This window comes from Rattus rattus, chromosome 4 (genome assembly GCF_011064425.1).
Source record: "Rattus rattus isolate New Zealand chromosome 4, Rrattus_CSIRO_v1, whole genome shotgun sequence".
Taxonomy (NCBI): domain Eukaryota; kingdom Metazoa; phylum Chordata; class Mammalia; order Rodentia; family Muridae; genus Rattus; species Rattus rattus.
Window position 1 is genome coordinate 42,778,555 of NC_046157.1, and position 10,576 is coordinate 42,789,130.

General features: G+C 37.7%; 1 pseudogene; it reads right to left on the bottom strand.

Moving 5' to 3' along the window:
- Positions 1 to 849: 849 nt before the first annotated feature.
- On the bottom strand, positions 850 to 1,776 carry LOC116897928 (annotated as a pseudogene).
- Positions 1,777 to 10,576: the final 8,800 nt, after the last annotated feature.

Below are 10,576 nucleotides of genomic sequence, written 5' to 3' on the forward strand. Positions count from 1 at the left end.
AGTTCCCACTCCCATTCACTCCTCCAGCATTTCTCTACACTGGGCAATCGAACCTTCACAGGACCAAGGGCTTCTCCTACGATTGATGTCAGACAATGCCATCCTCTGCTACATATGCAGTCATGCATCCCTCGTTGTGTACACTTTGGTTAGTGGTTTAGTCGCTGGGAGCTCTGGGATGTCTGGTTGGTTGATATTGTTGTTCATCCTATGGGGTTGCAAACCCCTTCAGCTCCTTCAGTCCTTTATCTAACGCCTCCATTGTGGGTCCCCGTGGTACTCAGTCCAGTGGTTGTTAGCATCAGGGTCTGTATTTGTCAGGTTCTGGCAGAGCCTCATCTGAGTACTTCTTGGCATCTGTAATAATGTCTGGGTTTGGTGTCTGTTTACGGGCTTGATCCCCCATCTGGGGCAATCTCTGGATGGCCTTTCCTTCAAAATCTGTTCCACACTTTGTCCCTGTATTTCCTTTAGATAGGAACCATTCTGGGTTAAAATTTTGAGATGGGTAGGTGGCCCTATCCACAAACAGGGGCACTGTGTAACCTCTGGATATGTTCTGTACAGGTTCTCCCTTCCCTTGGTTGGGCATTTCAGCTAATCTCATCCCTGTTGGGTCCTGGGAGCCTCTTGCTTTCCTGGCATCTGGGACTTCCTGGAGGCTACCCCAAATTCCTCATCCCCCATTGTTACATATCTCTGTTCAAATTCCTGACCCTCTGTATATCTCCCCTCTCTCCTCACATACCTGATTCTGCACTCCTTCCCCCTCCCCCTCCTTTCTTTCTCCCACCTCTACCTCCCCTGAGTATTTTGTTCTACCTTCTAAGAAGAGCAGTTTTCATAGTGTTACAATTGTCTCTTCCTTGTTCTTTTAAACACATTAATTACTTCCTTATTTCTCAGACTATAAATAAAGGGGTTCACTAAAGGAATTACTAAAGTATAAAAGATAGCAACAGGTATGTCTTTACACTCTTCATTAACTGAACTTGGTCGAATATACATGTAGAGGAGAGACCCATAGAATATTGACACAGACAGAAAGTGGGATGCACAAGTAGATAAGGCTTTGGTTCTTCCCTCTTTGGATTTCATTGTGAATATAGTAAAAAGAATGTAGAAATAAGATATCAGGACTGTAGTAATGGTAAAGCTTTGAATTGAACCAGAAAAGATGAGTATCATTAGTTCATTGATATAAGGATCAACACATGAGAGTCTGTATAGTGGAAGGACATCACAAAAGAAGTGCTTGATTATATGAGACCTGCAGAAAGTTAACCTGAACAGGAACCCTATGTGAATCATGGAATGTAGATTTCCTGCTATGTAGGTTCCTGTGGTCATCTGAACACAGAGCTTCTTGGACATCATGGTATGGTACTGTAGTGGGTTGCATATGGCCACATAGCGGTCATAGGCCATGGCTGCCAGAAGAAAGCAGTCTGCAGTTTCAGCAAGACAGAGGAATAGAACTGTGCCATGCATTCAGAGAGAGATCCTTCTGTCCACAGAAAAGAAGTTCTCTAGCATCTTGGGAGTGATGGCACAGGAACAGCAGGAGTCCATCAGGGCCAGGTTGCCCAGAAAGATGTACATGGGTGTGTGGAGATGAGGCTCCATATAGATCAAGGCCACCAGCCCAAGATTCCCCACCATGGTGACCAGATAGATGGCAAAGAACACCAGGAACAGAAGTATCTTCAGATTTGGGTGATCTGAGAATCCCACCAGGATGAACTGTACTGTCAAGGAGTAGTTGTCCTCAGTCATCTTCAGCTTCTCTGTTGACAAGTGATAAGGATGTCAGATTGTAACTGTGACCTGACCATTTCCCACTTTGCTTTGTATAGCAGACAGGGAATTTCTTTTTTAAGTTCACCCATTGTCTTTGCAATGAAGCTCGGTATTTTCCAGTTTTTTCCCTTAAAGTATAACCATCTTTGATACTCAAAATTCATAGGACTACTTAATACTTCCAGGGTAGATAAATAAATTTAAAAATGGTTACTTTTCTGCAAACATGTAACAACATAAAAAGTTTAAGTTAATCAAATTTGGTTCAGCATTTTATTTTATTTCTCTCATTGTTATTTTCACTTTCTCCCCACATTCTAAAATTGGTTGTCTTACAAATATGACAAAATTATTTTCATATCTCTCCCAGATGAAAGATATTTAAAAAGTCTGAGAGACTTTTTACACACACACACACACACACACACACACACACACACAGAGAGAGAGAGAGAGAGAGAGAGAGAGAGAGAGAGAGAGAGAGAGAGAGAGAGAGAGAGAGAGAAGGAGAGAGACAGAGAGAGAGACAGCGACAGAGACAGACAGAGAGAGTTTGCAGAAAATCACTAATCACAAGTGGGGATTCATTTTATGAAACACCTTGGAATTTTGAAGGAAAAAATTTTCATAGATTGTTATCTCTTTCTTCTATTTTCCATGTATCACACAGACTTTATAAATATTGACTCTTTATATATATTTCATATTTATTTTTCTCAAATAGCTAAATCTTGCTTCCTTTTTTGCAAGGGATATTTTACATGTGAAACTGTGTAACCAAATAGGTCACAACAGTACCATATTCTGAATAATGGGGCATAGCCTCATCAAGCAATAAAATACACAATTCCTTCCGAATAATTTCATAACATCCTTTTTTTTACTTTTCTATTTGTCTCAATAATTTTTAACCATACTTAAAGCATTTTGAGTCTTATTGCTCCAGAATTCTTTTCAGATAGAATGTGTGATGATGCAAAAGAAGAGTTCATTCTGACCCCAGCTCCTGTCAGTGTCTTTGACCAGGTGATCTTATTTTCTATGCAGACATAGAAACATTACCTTTAAGAAGAGTCTTGATGATGCAGTTTTCTTGAAGTCGTCTACCACATCTGGCTCTTACAATCAAGGAACTGGGAAGACCTGGGGGATGAAAAAGAACATGACCAAAATACATTGTATGGAAAAAATTTAAAGAAAGAAATAAGTTAATTTAATAAAAAAGAATCTAAAAGGAAAATGTTCAAAAATCTTCTTGTATGAAACAAGAATCTTTATCTATTCTAATGCTTCTTTAGAATATTGTGATTGTCTACATTATATTATAGTAGATAAAATCTAATAAATAGCTTTGCTCCTTAAACTTGTTTCTAATGCTTAGTCAGAAAACCTTTTAACCTTTAAAAGAATATTGGAATCCTAGTTTGTTTCCCATTATCAGCAGTGTATTATGACATAGTAGCAAAGCCAACTGTGCTAATTTGATGGTCTTAATGTGTTTACATTTTTATAATCAGAACATACAAAGAAGATGGTAGAACTTTCTTTGTTCTAATAACTAAGTACAATTTAAACAATTAGGTTATATAGAAATTACTTTCAATGTAGATGCTTGCTTTAATTAGTGGAATATTTTCTGATCTTATGTATACTTTAAAATCCCATCCTTTCAGATAGTCATATTAATTATTGTGTTACACCTCCCTCTATTTTCATACACCTTTCACTTATTCAGAAGACCAGAAATGAAGTGAAATTTTGAAAGAGTATAAATAGTAAGAAATATATTTAATGGCAAAAGTTAAAAGTAGAAATAAGATGGAATAGCCCTCTTACCTGATTTTACAGAGAGGATATTTTTCCTCAGTACATTCTTTAAGCTACAAGTGTCAGAACTTATGAATATATGTGTATCATTCTCTAACGTGTTTTCATTTAAGAGAACAAAAATCCCAAGGGTGACTTACAAGTCCGTGTTAGTAATTATGCCCACAACACTGCAATGTTAAAATGTCTTTCATCAAGTCCCAAAAGAATTTCCCTGCACTGACACCAGAGTGCTTGAGATATTAACCCCAAAGCTGTATAAACCACTTAAGTGTCCAGTGGAACCATGAGTTTTGAACAAATGGCCTTCAGAATATGTGCTCAGAGATCATTTCAATCATTTGTGCTTGTCAGACTTCTTACAGGTCTCTTTGCCACTGTTCATGCTAAAATGGTCTGAATAATGCAACCCTGTATCTGTTGGTTATTCATCCCCTTTCCATCCTCTTCTACTTAGAATATTTTCTGTTTTGCTCCTTTAGTCAGTTTCACTTCCTCTTATGTAGGCGTTTCTAGAAGTCTGTGTGTCTATGATAACTAATTCCTCAGCCTATATGGGATCTTATTCAAGAAATCATAATAAAAATGCCAAATTAATTCCTCTTCAGTTGCCTTTTAAAACAAAATTTATTATTTTATGTGTATGGCTATTTTGCCTGTGTATATGAATATGAACCATGTGAATCCTAGTACACATATAGGCTAGGATATCAGATCCCCTAGTATTGGAATTACTGGCTATTGTAAACCACCATCTGTTATATAACCCAGGTCCTCTGGAAGAACAACAGCAAGTACTCTTAATTGTCGAACCATTTCTTCAGTTTCCATTGTAATTTTTATTTGGAGAAGAAAATAAAATGTGGAGTAGATTCCCCTAATTTTTTGAATTTTGCGATGTGAGTTGAATGTATCTTCTTGTCCCATAACAGTGAGAATTTGATGTTATCATTATCTGTATAAAATAATTAAATTATGTGCATATGTACCTGTGTGTGCATATGTGCCTGTGAGGGTCAGTGCCTGCAGAGACCAGATGTTCACATTCCCTAGAGCTGGAATTATAGGCCGCTGTGAGCTGTCAAGTATGGAAGCTGGGATTGAAGTCTGGATCCCCTGCAGGGCTAGTAAATGCTCTTAACAACTGAGCCATGTGTCAACTCTTACATATGCATTTTATATAAATTATTGACAATCTTCTGTCTTTTGTGGTCATACTAGCTATACTTTTTCTCATCACTCTGTTGTTTTTTCTTCCTCATTCCATTTATTAATCACATATCACTAAAATATATTTGTTATTGCAACTGTATTTGGTCACTGTCCATTTCTCACTTCATTTTTCCTTTCTTTTCACTGATATGCTTGCTAGAAAGAAAACATTTCTTTGATATTTACAATACTGTATTTCTAACACTCAGAAATGCTGGACAATCTGTAGTAGTAAATATTTTCTGAAAGAATTAGAAAAAAATTTAACATTTTTTTGTTAAAGAATTTGTAACAGCATCTAATTACTCTTCAGACCAGATCCATTTTCCTTCTGTAGAATTGCAGGTAGTTCACAGCCTATCTGTATTTTGTCACTCTTATTGCTCCTGTGTAACTCAGGGAACATGACCATGTATGTCATATGATAAATTAGGATTCCGAGATTTGTTCGTCTTTTTATTTTTGCCAGTTGTGGCTTTGCATGATTGTCTACATTTGCCATAAAGACGTTTCTTTTGGTGAGGGGTGGTAGCTACATTTATCTGTGGGTCTAAGGAAAAGAGTTAGATTGTATTAAGGAATCATGTTGATCTAGCAATGTGGCAGAAAGATTTGTTGTGCATAGTTCATGAGTTCACTTGTCCTGGTAGATGTCTGGGCATAACTTCCATCCTGTTGAGTGAGACTTAAGTTCAACTGGACAACCATTGGTTACCACTAACATGTGAGTGCCACTTACTGCTCTTTTAGAGATATCCAGTCATGCTGGTCACTGTTGCGGCTCATAAGTGTTGTGACTGAGAAGGACTATCAAGTGAGGACTTGGCAGTCTGAATGACATTTTCTGGAACTATGGAAGCTAGTCATCAGGAGGGAGACTTTTAGATTAGATCCAGCTTGTGTCATCTAAGACCTGTGCTTTAAGTGTACAGTGTCATTAGCAGTAGGTTATCGACCATAGGTGACAGCAGTAGCCTCTATTAATTTGGGAGTCACTTGGACTATGCTGACCAATGATATGAATGGAGATTTCTCTTGTATGATACTGTGGGTCTTGTTAGTCTGTGGTTCTTGTGTGGGGTATTGTCAGTATATATTATTAATATATTAATATTAGTTTTATATGTAATATATGTGGAAAGTGTTATTTCCACATATCTATAATTTTGTGGAAATACAAAGTAATATGTTTCTTTGAGGTGTTGTCAAACAATATTGGTGTGATTTGTCCCTCATCCCATCTTCTACTTCTGTGGTAACCTCCCTCTTTCTCCCCTGTTGGAACCCTTCCTTATTTCACTGTTTCCTACTCTTCATATCACCTGTGTCCTGATATTCTCCTGTCAAGCAGCCCCTGCTGATATTTAATTTATAATTTATGGGTTTACCTTGTTTCTGTGGTTTTTCTACAGAAACTGGGCATTTGGAGCCAGGTAAAGTCAATGAGAAAGAATATGCAACTTTTATCTCTCTGGAGCTAGGCTACCTCACTCGATCAAATTTTCTTTTTTCATCTGTCTATTTACCTGAATATTTCATGATTTTATTTTTAATCATTTCTAAATGTTATTTTACTGAGTAAATGCATGGCATTTTTATTATCCACTCATCTTTTGAAGCACATTTAGGTCAATTCCATCTGATGACTACTGTGAATAAAACAGTAATGAACACAGCTGGGTGATTATCTTTGGTATAGGATGCTATATGTCCTTTTGAACATATGTCAAGAATTTTATAGTTGGTTTATATGGTAGATTTATTTTTACTTTTTTGGGATTCTCTGCATTGATTTCTGAGTGACGACAACAATTTGTATTCCTATCATCAGTGAATGGGATGTCCTCTTCCCCCAACACCAGATGCAGAATTTGTTGTCAATTGTTTTGTTTGTCTTAGCAGTTCTGACTGGGGTGGTCTGAAATCTCCGTTGCTTTAGTTTTTATTTCTCTAATTACTAAGGATAATGAATACTTTTAAAAGTATTTCTTAGCTGTTTTTTAAAAGAATTCAAAACTTTAAACACATTTTATTCAATCCTTTTCAAAAGAAATAAGGGATCAAAGGAGGAAAAAGAGTTAAGATAATTTTAGGAAAAGCCTCCTTATACAAATTTGTTTATAAATTTCTTTCAAAGATGACATAGAAGCATACACATATATCAGATGTAATGAAATAGGACATAATTTAACATTGGTAATTGTAGCAAATTGTACCAAACATGTCTTGGGAATTATGCAATTTAAAAAGCTGAATTCTACATGAATTATACCTCCAACCAAAGAGCACACATGGGAACCCAAGGCTCCAGCTGGATATGTAGTAGAGGATTGCCAAGGTTCCAGCTGGATACGTAGCAGAGGATTGCCTTATTTGGCATCACTGGGAGGGGAGCCCCTTGGTCCTGTGGAGGCTCAATGACCCAGGGTATGGAACTGCTGGGAGCTGAGGCAGGAGTGGGTTGGGGCAGGTAGTGAAACACCCTCATAGAGGCAGAGGGAGGGGGAGAGGATGGGGGTTTGTGGAGGGAAAACTGTGAAGGGGGATAACATATGAAATGTAAATAAATAAAATAATCAATAAAAAAATAAAAATCCACCAAGATGAACTCTCAATCCTAAATATCTATGCCCCAAATACAAGGGCACCTACATACGTAAAAAGAAACCTTACTAAAGCTCAAAACACACATTGCACCTCACACAATAATAGTAGGAGATTTCAACACCCACTCTCATCAATGGACAGATCATGGAAACAGAAATTAAACAGAGACGTAGACAGACTAAGAGAAGTCATGAGCCAAATGGACTTAACGGATATTTATAGAACGTTCTACCCTAAAGCAAAAGGATATACGTTCTTCTCAGCTCCTCATGGTACTTTCTCCAAAATTGACCATATAATTGGTCAAAAAACGGGCCTCAACAGGTACAGAAAGATAGAAATAATCCCATGCGTGCTATCGGACCACCACGGCCTAAAACTGGTCTTCAATAACAATAAGGGAAGAATGCCCACATATACGTGGAAATTGAACAATGCTCTACTCAATGATAACCTGGTCAAGGAAGAAATAAAGAAAGAAATTAAAGACTTTTTAGAATTTAATGAAAATGAAGATACAACATACCCAAACTTATGGGACACAATGAAAGCTGTGCTAAGAGGAAAACTCATAGCGCTGAGTGCCTGCAGAAGGAAACAGGAAAAAGCATATGTCAGCAGCTTGACAGCACACCTAAAAGCTCTAGAACAAAAAGAAGCAAATACACCCAGGAGGAGTAGAAGGCAGGAAATAATCAAACTCAGAGCCGAAATCAACCAAGTAGAAACAAAAAGGACCATAGAAAGAATCAACAGAACCAAAAGTTGGTTCTTTGAGAAAATCAACAAGATAGATAAACCCTTGGCCAGACTAACGAGAGGACACAGAGAGTGTGTCCAAATTAACAAAATCAGAAATGAAAAGGGAGACATAACTACAGATTCAGAGGAAATTCAAAAAATCATCAGATCTTACTATAAAAGCCTATATTCAACAAAACTTAAAATCTGCAGGAAATGGATAATTTCCTAGACAGATACCAGGTACCGAAGTTAAATCAGGAACAGATAAACCAGTTAAACAACCCCATAACTCCTAAGGAAATAGAAGAAGTCATTAAAGGTCTCCCAACCAAAAAGAGCCCAGGTCCAGACGGGTTTAGTGCAGAATTCTATCAGACCTTCATAGAAGACCTCGTACCAATATTATCCAAACTATTCCACAAAATTGAAACAGATGGAGCACTACCGAATTCCTTCTATGAAGCCACAATTACTCTTATACCTAAACCACACAAAGACCCAACAAAGAAAGAGAACTTCAGACCAATTTCCCTTATGAATATCGCCTTAAAAATACTCAATAAAAATTCTGGCAAACCGAATCCAAGAGCACATCAAAACAATCATCCACCATGATCAAGTAGGCTTCATCCCAGGCATGCAGGGATGGTTCAATATACGGAAAACCATCAACGTGATCCATTATATAAACAAACTGAAAGAACAAAACCACATGATCATTTCATTAGATGCTGAGAAAGCATTTGACAAAATTCAACACCCCTTCATGATAAAAGTCCTGGAAAGAATAGGAATTCAAGGCCCATACCTAAACATAGTAAAAGCCATATACAGCAAACCAGTTGCTAATATTAAAGTAAATGGAGAGAAACTTGAAGCAATCCCACTAAAATCAGGGACTAGACAAGGCTGCCCACTCTCTCCCTACTTATTCAATATAGTTCTTGAAGTTCTAGCCAGAGCAATAAGACAAAAAAAGGAGGTCAAGGGGATACAGATCGGAAAAGAAGAAGTCAAAATATCACTATTTGCAGATGATATGATAGTATATTTAAGTGATCCCAAAAATTCCACCAGAGAACTACTAAAGCTGATAAACAACTTCAGCAAAGTGGCTGGGTATAAAATTAACTCAAATAAATCAGTAGCCTTCCTCTACACAAAAGAGAAACAGGCCGAGAAAGAAATTAGGGAAATGACACCCTTCATAATAGACCCAAATAATATAAAGTACCTCGGGGTGACTTTAACCAAGCAAGGGAAAGATCTGTACAATAAGAACTTCAAGACTCTGAAGAAAGAAATTGAAGAAGATCTCAGAAGATGGAAAGATCTCCCATGCTCATGGATTGGCAGGATTAATATAGTAAAAATGGCCATTCTACCAAAAGCGATCTACAGATTCAATGCAATCCCCATCAAAATACCAATCCAATTCTTCAAAGAGTTAGACAGAACAATCTGCAAATTCATCTGGAATAACAAAAAACCCAGGATAGCTAAAACTATCCTCAACAATAAAAGGACTTCAGGGGGAATCACTATCCCAGATCTCAAGCAGTATTACAGAGCAATAGTGATAAAAACTGCATGGTATTGGTACAGAGACAGACAGATAGACCAATGGAACCGAATTGAAGACCCAGAAATGAACCCACACACCTATGGGCACTTGATTTTGACAAAGGAGCCAAAACCATCCAATGGAAAAAAAGATAGCATTTTCAGCAAATGGTGCTGGTTCAACTGGAGGTCAACATGTAGAAGAATGCAGATCGATCCATGCTTATCACCCTGTACAAAGCTTAAGTCCAAGTGGATCAAGGACCTCCACATCAAACCAGATACACTCAAACTAATAGAAGAAAACTAGGAAGCATTTGGAACACATGGGCACTGGAAAAATTTCCTGAACAAACACCCATGGCTTATGCTCTAAGATCAAGAATCGACAAAAGGGATCTCATAAAACTGCAAAGCCTCTGTAAGGCAAAGGACACTGTGGTTAGGACAAAACGGCAACCAACAGATTGGGAAAAGATCTTTACCAATCCTACAACAGATAGAGGGCTTATATCCAAAATATACAAAGAACTGAAAGTTAGACAGCAGGGAGGCAAATAACCCTATTAAAAAATGGGGTTCAGAGCTAAACAGAGGATTCACAGCTGAGGAATGCCGAATGGCTGAGAAACACCTAAAGAAATGTTCAACATCGTTAGTCATAAGGGAAATGCAAATCAAAACAACCCTGAGATTTCACCTCACACCAGTGAGAATGGCTAAGATCAAAAACTCAGGTGACAGCAAATGCTGGCGAGGATGTGGAGAAAGGGGAACACTCCTCCATTGTTGGTGGGATTGCAGACTGGTACAACCATTCTGG